Here is a 14,364-nt window from a genome sequence, read left to right as displayed (position 1 = left end):
ATTATTAAAATGAGATGACGTCCCTTTGACCCTCAATATTTTGGCAGGGTCAGAGGGCACCAATGGGCACACCTGAACACTGACACCAGCAGAGCCATTGCAGGCATTCTCTTGATGATGAAGCACTTCATATGCTTTAAAATGAAATCGAGCTCACTGTTTTAACACAGTTTCTAAAGTGGGGTAATTTCCAGCACTTCTTTCTCTGCTGAAAGGTGCCAAGGAAATTTTGTTAATCAAATGGCTGTTTCTGGCAAAGTTTCACAGCTGAAAACCTAGAAAAACAAGCAATTTTTATGTCTGTGTGCATAACTGATAGACTGTTTTCTGTAATTCTTAACAAGGCCCTCATGCAAGAATTTCTGTTAATCCTGTAACATGTTATATAGTGGTGAAAAAAAAATATAGAAAAATACAGGGCCGCTCAGGGCCAGCTGGCTAATTACCATAATTCACTGTTTCTTTATGACATTTGTCAGTTCACAAAGGACCTATTGAAAAAGCTTAGTTGGAAAATTGTGTGGTATTGATTGCAGCTCACTGAAGGTGGAATGAAAGTGGTGGAACAGCCTCACTGTAGGACAATAACTCAAATGTTCACATATTTAATGTGTAATGACCTCTGGGTGAACTCTGCAGCTTGCAAGATGTGGCTGGTATAATTTTAAACCCGCTTTGATTGCCTGCTTATAATCACTTCAAATTTTCAACGCTGTATCATAAAAGCCCTCTTTCTCATGCCGCTAATACCTTTTTATGAAATGTGCTGTGTAATCAATACAATTAGCCTTATGAGAGGTTATGAATACCCCGCCTTAATTTTAAGCAAAGCAAAGCATGCATTATAGACATTTTTAAATCCCAATTCGAATCACTTAAGATTACAAGGTTCATATTGTTTGGTTTTAATAACAGTACTCACACTGTTAGGCTCCTGAGACTCTCCTGCCATCTAAGAAATTGCCCCACTTTACAACAGTTAGCTGATTAAATGCAATCAGAAGGTTACTGTTGTTTCATTTACACTGACAAATATTAGTAGAAAGATTCCTCATGATCAACTTAATTATGTGTTTAGAGAAATTTCAATTTGGTACTCCAAACGTTTTGAGCGTGGTGGGTTCAGATCTTTTTAACTTAGACATACAGGGAAGATGTTTCATCCGTTACAACTGTAGGGTCTCGTCCTGTTTTGAATGAGACATTAAAGGAAGGCCCCATCTGTCCTCTCAGGTGGATGGAAAAGATTCCACGGCACTGTTTCGCAGAATGGAAGAGGAGTACCCCCTCATGGCCTGATCAATATTTATCCCTCAATCAATGTCAGTGCACATTGCTGTTTATGGGACCTAGCTGTGTGCAAGTTGGCTTCTGCAGTTCCTACACTGTAACAGTAACTACACTTCTAAAATATCTCATTGGCTGCAAAGTGTTTTGGGATGTCCTGCGGTTTTGAAAGGCACTAAATAAGTGCATGTTCTTCCTCTCTTACTTGCTATGTGTTGCTCATGCTGTGTCAAATGAGTGTTGCCATAAGTAACATTGACTGATTCTGGTCAGTGTTTTAATAATGACGCTGGTATCTACCATACAGCCATTTCAGACTTAGAAAAGAAATAAAGAAACTGTTAACAGTCATAATAATCCAACTTTAGGAAATACTTGCTAGTAACTAACCTGAGAGTGCATCCAACCTATTGAAATCCTAGTTATGTATTTCACATTATTTAATTAGTAAACTCTCAGCAAGGGAAGGCTTGGGAGAGTCACCTTCAATATGCCTGTTGCTGGAGTCCATGGTGAACTTGAGACGTGGAGTTTTGCAATGACAGAGGCCCCTCTGTCATTGCAAAAATGGTGGAAGAGGCTGAAATCCGAAATACCCAGCTTCAAATATGGCACATACCGTTTTCACAGGGGCAGGAATGGGGTGGGTCACGTTTTGCACATGTATTTTTCACAGATGCAGCTGCCCATTTAAATCAGCAACTGCCTCCACTTATGTCTGATTTGGTGACCTAGGTGTGTGAAAAACAATGATGTTTAGACCTGGTAGGAAGAGGTCTAAAATTTACAGGGAGGTGGGGTATCCTTTTGTAGAGGTAGGATAACCCTTTGGATACAGTCCCAGGGGGAGGTCAGGTGCCCTTTTGGTGAGGTAATCTGCCCTTTGGGGTTGTTAAAAGTGGACATGAATGTGCATAAAAGTGCATGAACTCATTGGAACTGTCAAGGGAGCTATCAAGATAAACTGTCAAAAGTGTCAAAGGCAACTGTCAAATTGTCAAGGCATTTAAAACTCCTGCCCTTGAAATATTTGTAAAAACTATGTGGAGTGTTAAAAAATCATTGCTTGCTATTTCACTCTGTCTTATAACATAAGCCTGAGGGTTACTGTTACTGGATTTGTACTGTGGACTGATTTGGCCTCTACTATCACTTTCAGGTGCCTTCCATTTCACAGTTTGACTGACAGCTCCAAGTGATTGTGGACTCTTTGAAGTGGGCTAATGAATTTCAATGCTTATTTTTATAAGGAATTAAGCATTTGAATGAAATGTTTGTTCTTATAAGGGATTATGTAATTGAAGGAATTTAAATGTAAATGTAGTGAATGGGTTTTTATGAATGAGTGTGTTTTTTTATGCCTGCAATAGACACTTGGAACTTAATTTAATTTCAGCATGGCTCCTGAGGTCTGCCCATGGAGGATTCTGGGTGAGTTGGCATGATACTTTAAGGTAAAGGGTGGTGGATGGGGGTCATGGGTTGGCACTAAGTTGATATACAGGTATAAAGAGCCATTGGGGGAGGATGGAGGGCATCGTTGGCCTGGAGGGTATGAAGGACTATTGGGGTGGGTAGAATGTATAGGTTGGTATGGAGGGTATGAGGGACCCTGGGGAATGGGTAGAGGGCACGGGTTGGTATGGATGAGGTTGGCGAGTGTGTGGGCTGTGAGAGGATGTGAGGGGTGAGGGATTGGGGGCTGTTTTTTGTTTAAATACTTCTTTTTAAATCTTTGACAAAGTGCACTGAAGTAGGCCTTCTGCCCAGCCCGCTTCTGCATCCGGCAGTTTCCGGACTCATTCTAAGGCCACCCAGCCGGACTCCCAGAGAACCCCACCACCCCAGAACAAAAATCCCAACTTCCAGGACACATCCGGGTCTGATCTGCGGAGTCAGGAAATGTCCTGACTCTGTGCTCCCAACCCAGGAGTGAAATTTCAGGCCTGAGGATGCCATCAGCAGAGTTGCAGGAGATCACCTGTCTGCTGTCTTAGTTGTGAAATTGTTTACAAATGGGTGGGGAGTCTTTGAGGAAAACTTTAGACAGATACTGGTTTTCTTCATCCCTTCAAATTGAGCATCTATAGCACAGGTAATATCAATCCACAAAGTTAAATTCAACAGTGATGACTGAAGACAGAAGAGTGGGTGACACAAGCAGCTATTGGTACTTGAACTCTATTATGACAAGACTCAGGGAAATATTAATATTATTATAGATCTTATGAAAAGCAATAAAAGAGCAAGAATTCATTTGGAGACAGCACACCCTTCAAGATCTGATGCCTGTATAAATCTGTCTTTCATCCAATTCAACCGTCACCCATGTTTCTGACAATAAAACCATGAAGGTGCTGTACATTGTGCAATGTTTTGTTCACACTCATGTGAAGCACGCATGGTTTATTGGTGGTGGTGAGTTCAGCAGGCAGAATAACCTCGCCTGATGGCTTCCCAGCTTTTGTTAAGGATAAAATTTAACAAGAGGTCCCCAACAGCCATTACATTCCAAATGATTTAACAGAGCTGGTGATCTCGTCAGCTCTTTTCTAACATGATAAATGTCTCTGGCAGTCAGAGGCTAGTACAAAGTGTTCCAAATATTGCATGGTCCACTGTTTTTCTCCAATCAAGTGGGTGAGTAGTAGAATCACCGTTGCCAACTTTGTGCTGCTCTCAAGTACATTGCTCTAGTCCAGAAGGTAAGGATGAGAAAAGAGACACCCATATTGTTCGTTAATGGCTGAAAGAATTCTGGCTTTATGTTTCCTCGTGCTTCCAGTAGAGTTATTCTGTCACTTCTCCAAAAGAATAGGGCTGGGAATTTCCTCAGGGTTCCCTCTATTGGCAGCCCTAATCTGGTTGGAAAGCTACCAGATCCCCCAGACATTACAGTCAACTGCTTAATTTCAGCAGCCAGTCAGGAGAACCTCTGAGGAGATTCCCAGTCAATAAACCGGATACAGTTCACTTGATACTGTGCAGCCTGATTGTTGGGGAACGTGATTAACAGTGGACTTTCCTTTTCTGCCATTATATTGTGTTATCTGCTTGTATGGCCTCTACAAACTCAGATTTGTGCTCTTTGTCTCGCTTTTTCAAATTATGGCTCCAAAATTAAATAGGGCCATTGGTTGGCATCCTTAAGCCATGCCTTACCAATCCTCTGTATGGCTTCCTAACACCCAGAGTTTGCTGGACTAGCTCACTTAAATATATATTGACAGTTCACTACAAGTTCTGTGTAAAACGGGTGCGATGTGCTGGGGAGAGCTTGAGGGTTAGAATGGCATATTTACAAATCCAGAAACTGTTGAAGGTTACAGCACCAGGCAGGTAAATGGGAAAATATCCAGTTCATTATGCTCACTGCCATTTTGTGTCAATATATTTTTTAAAAATTGTCTTCTGCTGGAGGGTTTGGCTGAGGGAGCCAAAGAAGTGAGGATGCTATTACATATGTAGGAAAGAACAGCACATTATTTCAATGACACCAACCTTCATACACCATGGATGAAGTTCAACAGAGGAGAAAGAGACAAATGGACCTCCATGGGATGAAGCTGCAAATCAATGCCATGCATGCCACATGGACAGAAGTAACATCAGTATTGAGTGCAACTTCCCTCAGCTTCGGAACTGCAGGCCAATGTTGAGAAAAGTTTGTGACCTGATGAGGGAGGCAAGGTATCACACTAGCTACTCTTCCTCTTATTCCTTGGGCATCAACACACTGGTGATCGTCTAATGGTACTTATTGTACAACTAACCCTTGAACACGGCGCCGCAGTTAAGGTGTGCACTAACTCAGGATATCATAGTTGGTGATTCCACCTCCCTGAACAATGGTTACGTCCATCCCAAACTTTGTAACTCCTTCCTCCATTTAAGTTGAGTGAAACCAGTAGATCTTTTACACCAGACTCCCGGTGCCTTATTTATTCAGTCAGAGATGGTGAGCTCTGTGGAATAATGCAGATAGCAGATTAGTGGATGCACATCTACATTTTCACCTTGGCATCCCTTTGAAGCAGCACATAAGGGACAACCTTCCACACTTTTCTCTGACTGCTTAATCACATTGGCTGTCATGTGTTCCTGTTCCTATGCCTTCCATTCCTGCTGACATCATACAACTGGGGGAATAGGATGAAGAAAAAGAGGAAGATGATGCTAAGGAGGAGAAGCAGAAGGGAACTAAATACTTCCTCATTGACAATGATGATGAAGATTAAGAAAAGGATGTTGAAAAGCAGCCCACGAGTGAGGGCCAAGAGCAACATTTCATCTCCTTTTCCTCTGCCTCAGTCCCATACGAACAAATGAATTAGGAGCGGGAGTAGGCAATTCAGCCCTGCAAGCCAACTCCGCCATTCAATAAGACCATGGCTGCTCTGATTGTGGCCTAAACTTCAGATTCCACCTATCCTGGTAACCTTTGACTCCATGGTTAGTCAAGAATCTATCTAACTTTTAAAAATATCCATTGACGCTGTCTCCACCGCTCCCTGGGGAAGAGAGTTCCAAAGGTTCACGATCCTTTGAGAGAAAAAAAAATCTTGTCATCTCCATCTTAAATGGGAGACCACTCATTTTTAAACTGTGCCCCCTAGTTCTAGTCTCTCCCACAAGGAGAAACATCCTTTCAGCATCCACCCTGTCAAGTCCTCTCAGGATCTTATATGTTTCCATAAGATCACCTCTCAATCTTCTAAACTCCAATGGATACAGCCCTAGCCTGTCCAATCTTTCCTTGTAAGATAACCCCGCCAACTCCGGTACCAGTCGAGTGAAACTTCTGTGAACCGCTTCTAACGCATTTATATCCTTTCTTAAATAAATGGATCAAAACTGTACACTGCGCCCCCGATCAGGGCCGCGCCGCCATTTTACGAGGGCGGGCCAATTAAGGCCCACCCAGCTCGCCCAGAAGCGCTGAGCACTCCCTGTGCTGGGCGGGGGGGGGGGATTCCCTGAGTCAGGGCCTGTGCTGTTTTGCGCATGTGCGCGAAAGAAGGCAGAAATCTCCTTGAGGCACCTCTGTGATGTCATATGTGCAGGCACTGGGGTAGTTTCAAAGGATATGTGACAGCTGACAGTTGTGGACCTGGAGTCTAGAGCTCCTCATTTGTCACATCAGGGAAGTTTCTTCTTTGTTGCGATGCGAGTAGGGTTGCAGCTTCAATGTGATCTGAGAAAGCCCTCAGCCTCAGATACAACCTAGAACTAATTGAAATCTCCTCCTCCTGTCCATGCTAATAGGTGCCCCTTTGCTGACTCTGCAATCTCCAATGAATCCAGCACTGGAGTGCATTGGAAATCATGATCTTGGCATTACTGAACCCATGGGACAGAATTTTGAGGTCGATGGGTGGGCGTGGTTGGCGGGACTGGGAGCAGCCGGGAAATGGTCTGCTGCCCTCAATCGGCCCCCAACCGCGATTTCAGGCTGGCGGGCCAAGGAGCCCTGAAATTAAGCTGGGAAATGCTAACAATGAAGCCCTGAACAGAGATGAAGCTGCCAAGTACCAATAAGTCACCAGCAGCAAACAATGTACCAAACTCCCCACTACTGACACTGGCAATGCTGCTCACCCCTTTTATCCTGCCGGTGGGTGTGATTTTTGAAATTGTTGGCTGGCCGCCTGCCCACTTTGCCCGTGTGATGAATGCGAAAAATCACTGTCAATTGGCTTTTTAATGGCCTTAAGTGGCCTTTTAAGTAATGACAGGCATGGTCTGGCACCCACTCGCACCCGCTAACCAAAATATCACGTGAGTGCGCGATGGCGTCGGGATGCTCATCCGAGCTCATCGTGTGCTATTTTATGCCCGATTGGGTCAGGAGTGCACCCACAGGACGTAAAATTCTACCAATGGACCTTTGGCCCCAATCTGTTTTTCCGTAGAGGTCTACAGGAACAACTCAGTTGACATATTCTGAACTCACTCTTCAACAAGGACACAGCTCTGCACCCATCACTGTTACAAGGTCTCTTTGCAGGACGTTCAAGTCTGAGTCTCTAAACAAGGATATTTTCTCATTTTAAAACTGCTGTCAAATGCCATGACTTAGAAACGGTGCTACTGTGCTACTATTACTTAAGCTTGGAGGATCAATGAATCTATTGGCTGACTTCCCAATCTGTTTTTTTTTTAAATGACATTTTACTTCCAGCTCTCAATTAATTCCCAAAGTAGTTTTAGATCACTCTTTAAATCTGTTATAATCTGTACTGAGTTGAGATCAAATCACTGTCAAGTTATTTGAAAACCTTCAACTTCCTTCTGATGCCAACAGCCTGATAAGCAATGTTCTTCCATGCAGAATTTCCACACAGTCATTTATTTCAACATGCATTGTTGATTTTACATCCTCTACCCATTTAAATTCCAACATTAATGGTGCAATGATCAATGTTCCTCTCTGTTTCTCCTTAGCTCCATGTAAACCATCCTAAATATTCTTTGCCCTTCCTGCATCATTCCTGTTTCTGGATCAAGACTCATCATAGCACCTCCTAGATCTAATGCATTATCCCACAGGACTATGGAACTCCTTATCATTCCCACTTTCTCCTCCCTCCTCCAATCTACAGGCTTTTAAAACATAAGTATGTCATTAATTTGCCAATATATCTTGATTTATCTCTTTCTTTCTCCTACTTCTTTTCAAAGTTCTTCTGTACTAAGGTCATAGTCCTTTATCTAATTGGCAGAATGTATTAAAAAAGAAAGTCTGCGAACATCTTTAAAAAAAAAAATCAGCCAGTGAAATGCTCAGATTCAGGAGGGCAGCCATGGCTGCATCACTTGTGCAGAATAGCTTATCTTTGGCACAGTTTTATCCATAACATATTGAAGTGGCTGCTAGTGTGCCTATGTGTGTGAATCAGTCTACAGCAATAAAAAGGTTAAATGGAGAGCAAGGGGTGGTTGGATGGTTGCAATTACGAGGAAATAATCTCTACTAGTGGTTTAGATGACATCATAAATCACAAGAATGAAGCTTCATTGGCGTCCGAGTCCCAAGTTGCCAAAGGAAGAAGAGTTATTTTCCATCGTGGTCACTGTTACCTACCCAGTATAACATTGCTGTTTCTGACAATAAAGTTTAGACATAATTGCATTTCTCATTTCATGTTGACATTGTTTTTTTTTAATACTGGATGTCATAGCTGATAGTTAAAGTAGTGACATCCTCACTGGAAGATCAAATCTGTGACAGTCACTGCACAGCCACCAGATTGTAATGTATTAATGGAATGTGTAGTTTAGTAAATGACATTAAGGTAAAATGTGTTCATTGAATACGTTATGCGATATCTCATTCCAGTAGGACAAGCGGTGTTCATAAAGCAATGAAATTACAGAAGGATTTTCTATTGTTAATACATCATGATTTTTAAAATAATCTTTGTGGAAGGCAATGCGCATAAGCAAAGTGGCCTTATCTGCTTTATTAGTGTACTCCATCCGATCAACTAAAGCAGCTTTCTCAACTAGCTGAGTGTTGCTTCAAAGTGCTTCTTATTACCCAGTAATTGATGCTGCCCTGCATCATATTTAGGATATACTTTAAAATAATTCAAATGTAACGTGCGATGATTTTATTTCTCTGCACAGCAAGAAAGAGTCACGTAATCCTTGAAAAAAGCGCAGACCTTGGTGATTTAATCTCTCCTAGTACGAGGGGAAAATTGTGTTCATAGTTGCATTCTGAGATACATTACTGGTAATGTAACAGAAATGAAAGTGCCACACATGGCAACAGAACAGGTCACTTCAGCTAAGTAACTAGCTTTCCCATGAAGGAAGACACATTCTCCTGCAGAAGTGGCTTGGGAGGGGAAACATGTGAATGAATTTTATACAGTATCCAGCTTTTCTCCAGTATCTTAAAATCTGTTTACATGTTCTCAACAATATTAGCCGCCTCTTCGTGAAAGTAGATCGTATAAGATGGATACTCTTCATACGCTTAGCATAAAGGCGTCTGCCTGATTTTCCACTTGTAAGTAGATAGAAATTAAGGTAGGCTCCATTGTGGGCAAGCAACCCTTTCTGCCCTTTTTTTTATTCATTCATGGGATGTGGGTGGTGCTGGCTAGGTTAGCATTTATTGCCCATCCCTAATTACCCTTGAGAAGGCGGTGGTCAGTTGCCTTCTTGAACCGCTGCAGTCCATGTGTTATAGGTACACCCACAGTGCTGTTAGGGATGGAGTTCCAGGATTTTGAGCCAGTGACAGTGAAGGAACAGCGATATATTTCAAAGTCAGGATGGTGTGTGGCTTGGAATGGAACTTCCAGGTGGTGGCGTTCCCATGCATTTGCTGCCCTTGTCCTTCCACATGGTAGCAGTTGTGGGTTTTGAAGATGCTGTCTAAGGAACCTTGGTGAGTTCCTGCACTGCATCTTGTGGATGGTGCACACTGCTACTACTATGCGTCAGTGGTGGAGGAAATGAATGGGGTGAATATGGATGGGGCGCCAATCAAGCAGACTGCTTTGTCCTGGATGGTGTTGATTGCCCTGCCAAGTGCATTAAGAGAAAGTCTGCCCTTGCATATGCACTCATGGCCTCTACTTTATATCCTTCCGTCTGTGTTTTGGCAGGTACTCCTCTCCCTGTCCATGTTCTGATGGAAAATCTCACCTGAAACATTGATGGATGTGCTGCACATGTGCTGCATTCGCTGTTACAATAACTGTGAGACATTTATGGATAACTGTACTTGCATGATCAGTGCTCTTCAATCCTGAATCAGCTTTTCCTGAATTGTGAAGTACCCTGTCTTGGTACTTGCTTTTGTTTGGGGGAGGAAAGAGTGAGTACGCAAGTGTAAATGGGCCATGTAAGCAATGAAATTCAAAGATATTTTGATGTAACTTTACAATATTATATAGCCTAGCACTTCATGACAGTCAACCAAAAGTTCTCGACAAACTGTTTTTCACTAAAGAATATAAAGCAATAATGATGCAATTCAATTTAACTGCAGCCCTTTAGTAATGAAAATTCCAAATGGAATAAAGCTAATGGATAACATTTACAGAATAATATTTTTTAAATGACAGTTAGATTCAACTATTTTCAAGTGTATAAAATATTTGCTCTTGTTTCCCTCTCATGATTTATGGTGTTATTTGATTTTTTTCTGTTTCATTACTTGCGGGGCAATGGTGGGGTAGTGGTAATGTCACTAAACCAGTAATCCAGCAGTCCAGGCTAATGCACTAGAGAACCTGGTTTGAATCTCACCATGGCAGCTAATAGAATTTTAATTTAATTAATAAAATTTGGGATCAAAAGGCAGGCCCAGAATTTCAACAGAGCCTCTCCACCATTGCAGAAATCCCAGAAATGGCAGGAAATCCTAAGTCCCGTCCCTGAACATGGCATGTTCCATTTTTGTGGGGACAGGAATGGAGTTGGGCTGGGGTTCACACATGTGTGATTCACCAAAGCGGCTGGCCATGTAAATCGCCAGCTGCCTCCATTGAAGTGGGACTTTGGAAGGCCAGGAGTATGAAATCCAGAGTGTGCAGGTTAGACCAGGTAAGACCTAATCTAACCTTGGTGGATTCATTTCGATAGCCAGGGTGCCCCTTTGGAGAGGCAAGGTGCTGCTTTGGATTTAGTCCCAGGACACCTGAGGGAGAGTTAAGGCATCCTTTGGGGAGGTAAAATGTTCTTTGGGATGGGTAAGGCACTCTATGGGATTGTTAAAAGTAAACATAATTGTGCGTAAAAAGTGCATAAATTTATTGGAACGATCAAGCTGGCAAAGAACTGTCAAGCTACCAAAGGATACTAGGTGAGCTGGCATGGAATGGGTAAAGGCAAAGGATGGTTGGTGGGGGCATGGGTTGGCATGAGTTGGGGGCACTGAGTTGGTATAGAGATTATAAAAGGCCATGTGGATGTGAGGGGGAGTAGGGTATATGAGGGACAATGGCGAGTGGATAAAGGGACATGGAGTGACATAGGTAAGCATGGATGGGTCATAGGGAGCATTTAGGGGGTGAAGGGAGGTGAGGGGTGAGGGCTGGACTACCGCCTTTTGTTTTAGTCTTGGTCTTATTTAATTCAACACAGTGCCAGAGCACAGAGGCTGGCCTTGCGCCCATCCTGTCCTTACCCAGCAGCCTCCACACTCATTCCTGGCGTGGCAGGCCTGACTTCCAATCCACTCTGCCCCCGCCACCAGAACAAAAATCCAACCTGCGGGCGGCTGTTTTTAAAGATCAGGCTCACGGAGCCGGGAATTCTATCTCTGAGCACCTGACCCAGGAGTGAAAATTGAGCCCTTGTCTCAGGAATGGTGACCATGAAACTATCATTGATTATTGTAAAAACCCATCTGGTTCACTCACATCCTTGAGGGAAGAAAATCTGCCATCCTTACCTGGTCTGGTCTACGTGTGACTCCAGACCCACAGTAAATGTAGTTGCCCCGTAACTGATCTGAAATGGCCTCGCAATCAACTCAGTTCAAGGGCAATTAGGGATTGTCAACAAATGCTGGCCTTGCCATAGATACCCACATCTCAAGAACAAATAAATAAAAGGTTATGTATGAAAATGCAAAATTACTCAACATGCCACGTTCCCTGTCAGAAATCAGTGAGGCACTCCTTCCAGGGACCACCTATGATACGCACGTCACCGTGGCTACTGTCAGTATTGGTTCAGAGCTTGCAATCTCTCTGCTAATTTCTTTTTTGCTACTTTCTGGAAAGAGTACAAGAGGAATTATAGATGTTACATCAATGCCATTTTAACAGCAATAGTGCATTCAGGAAAGGTACAGTGAGCAAAGTGAAGATCAGAAGATATTGAGGTTCTACAGTTATAGCCCACCAAAGAATCTCAGTTGCTATTTTGAAAGTGGGCAACTAAACAGCAACAATTTTCCTTTTACAGACTGACAATGTTTATGGTTTCCCTGTCCATATCTCTATTTGAATCAGGCTTCCTATCGAATGCTATATAGAAACTGTTTTACAGCAGGGGATACAGATGCCTTAAAATTCAGGCTGCACATTTTTGGGCAAGTGTGGGGTGCAGGGTATCTTCTCAGCACCTGACTGGTAGAAGCTCAAGGTACTCCTGATATTGCATCTTGGGCCTCATTTCCATGGATAATCAGCATGTGTTTCCTGCCCGCCATATTGAAAGGTTTGGAGGCTATTTAGCACCAAACAGTGTGCTCTGTGTGACCAAAGTCTAGACTGGAGCACCTAAGTGGCTAATGAAAGCCTGATTCCTTGTGATTGTTAACACGAAGCTAACATGGATATGCATCTTTGATTTTAATTATACATGAAATTACTCGAATTAACCAGCGTATCATCAACATCGTTAACACCAGACATTATTTTGGATCTGATGACAGAATTTGTTTTCTAAGACACTTACAGAAAGTTGTTACTGCTGCTATTATGGAATTTGGTGGTGAAGTTATGATGAATGTCTCTACAAGTCTTTTTTTCAGGAAAAGTCAATATTGCTGAACTTGTGTTGATAAGTGCTGACTGGAAACATTTCACAAAATGGATAAAAACACTTTGACTTTACCACAGGACCTACTTTGATCTTTTCATTTTTGGTATTAGCAGATCCATCATTACTGCTACATTATTTTTGGATATTGCTTTAGCCCTAGTTTGCTACTTATTATCATATAAGTGAAACTACTAAGTTACTGGAAAAGAGAATTCTTTAATAAATCTGCCTTCCTTGTACCTAAAGCTCAAGTTACGGATTCACATGGTAGAGCATCATGCAACCATATGTACGAGCTGAGACTCAAGCTACCCCAGCAGGGTGAATTATTTCACTGAATTCTTGTATTCGGTTCTCCATTGCAGCTAGTTCTGAGGATTCTTCCAAATGATGGGGCCCATGAGACTGCTGTCCAATATCCTCTACTTCTAAGGCAGCTGGATCACTTCCACAAGAACCTCTACATATTAGCCTTGTTAGTTGGGATACTCTAGGTAAGACATGCTTGGGCCACATCGCAGAGTTTCTGATCCTTCCTGGTAATAGAACCTCCATTATAACTCTAGTAGACGGACATGTCTCATTGTAGGGCTCCACAGCTTCTGTTCTTGTAATTCATAGAGAGGTTATTATCCATGATAGCAAAGAGATGCATTATTGCTAGTTGCATAAAACATCCAGGCGCTTGGCTTTCTATCTTGAACAGATCAGGCAAGCCAAAATTCATGAGGATGAAGTTGTCTTGACGAGGCGCAGCAAATTTGCAACTGATATAGAGAATTCTTTGGAGAATTCGTATACTTCTATTGAAATCAATGGAAATTAGAATCGGGAGACACATATAGCGGGCTGCTTAGTGGACTACTTTGGATGGAAGTCCAGGAACACTGCACCTTGGTACACCCCAAAGCTGTTGTAGGGGATGGCAGAGGAAGCCCTTGCACCCATCACCCCCTTTAGCCCCCATGCCCTGGGGGTTATTTCTTTGCTTTGTAATCGATGGGGTAGTGATCCGTGGATGCAGATTCTTCCTCAAATTACCAAATCCTCCACCAGAATGCTTCACTTCCTCTATTCACTATTCTGCCCTTAAATATTGTTTTCCATCAAAATCCCTCGCTCAAGATCTGTGTGTGAATCCAACCAACCATCCAGTGCACAACCTAAACATGTCACGTTGACTGACAGCCACTTCAGTGAAGAAAAAATCTATAGCTCAATGTCTTTCTCTCAAAGCCTATGACAAATGAAAATCTCCCTGTTCCAAACATTCCAATTGATTTGTATGAGTGATTCACTATTTTTAAACTTGAGACTGAGACCTCTTTATAAACAAAATCTGACTGGCCTAACCTATATAGCCACAACTGCCCATCAGTAAACCTGATAGACTTGGTGTCCAGAAATAAAATCCTATCAGTTTGATGAGTTTATACTCTCTCATGCTTGTGTCAACAGTGAAAAACTATCTTAACCATTTTTTTTTTGCTTTTAACTTTTTCAAGGATTTGTTTTTTTTCACCCTCAGCTACTGCCAGCAGTCATGACCTAGGAGCTGCAGCA

The sequence above is a fragment of the Cetorhinus maximus genome, chromosome 18 (genome assembly GCF_964194155.1).
Source record: "Cetorhinus maximus chromosome 18, sCetMax3.hap1.1, whole genome shotgun sequence".
Taxonomy (NCBI): domain Eukaryota; kingdom Metazoa; phylum Chordata; class Chondrichthyes; order Lamniformes; family Cetorhinidae; genus Cetorhinus; species Cetorhinus maximus.
This window is presented reverse-complemented; position numbering follows the sequence as displayed.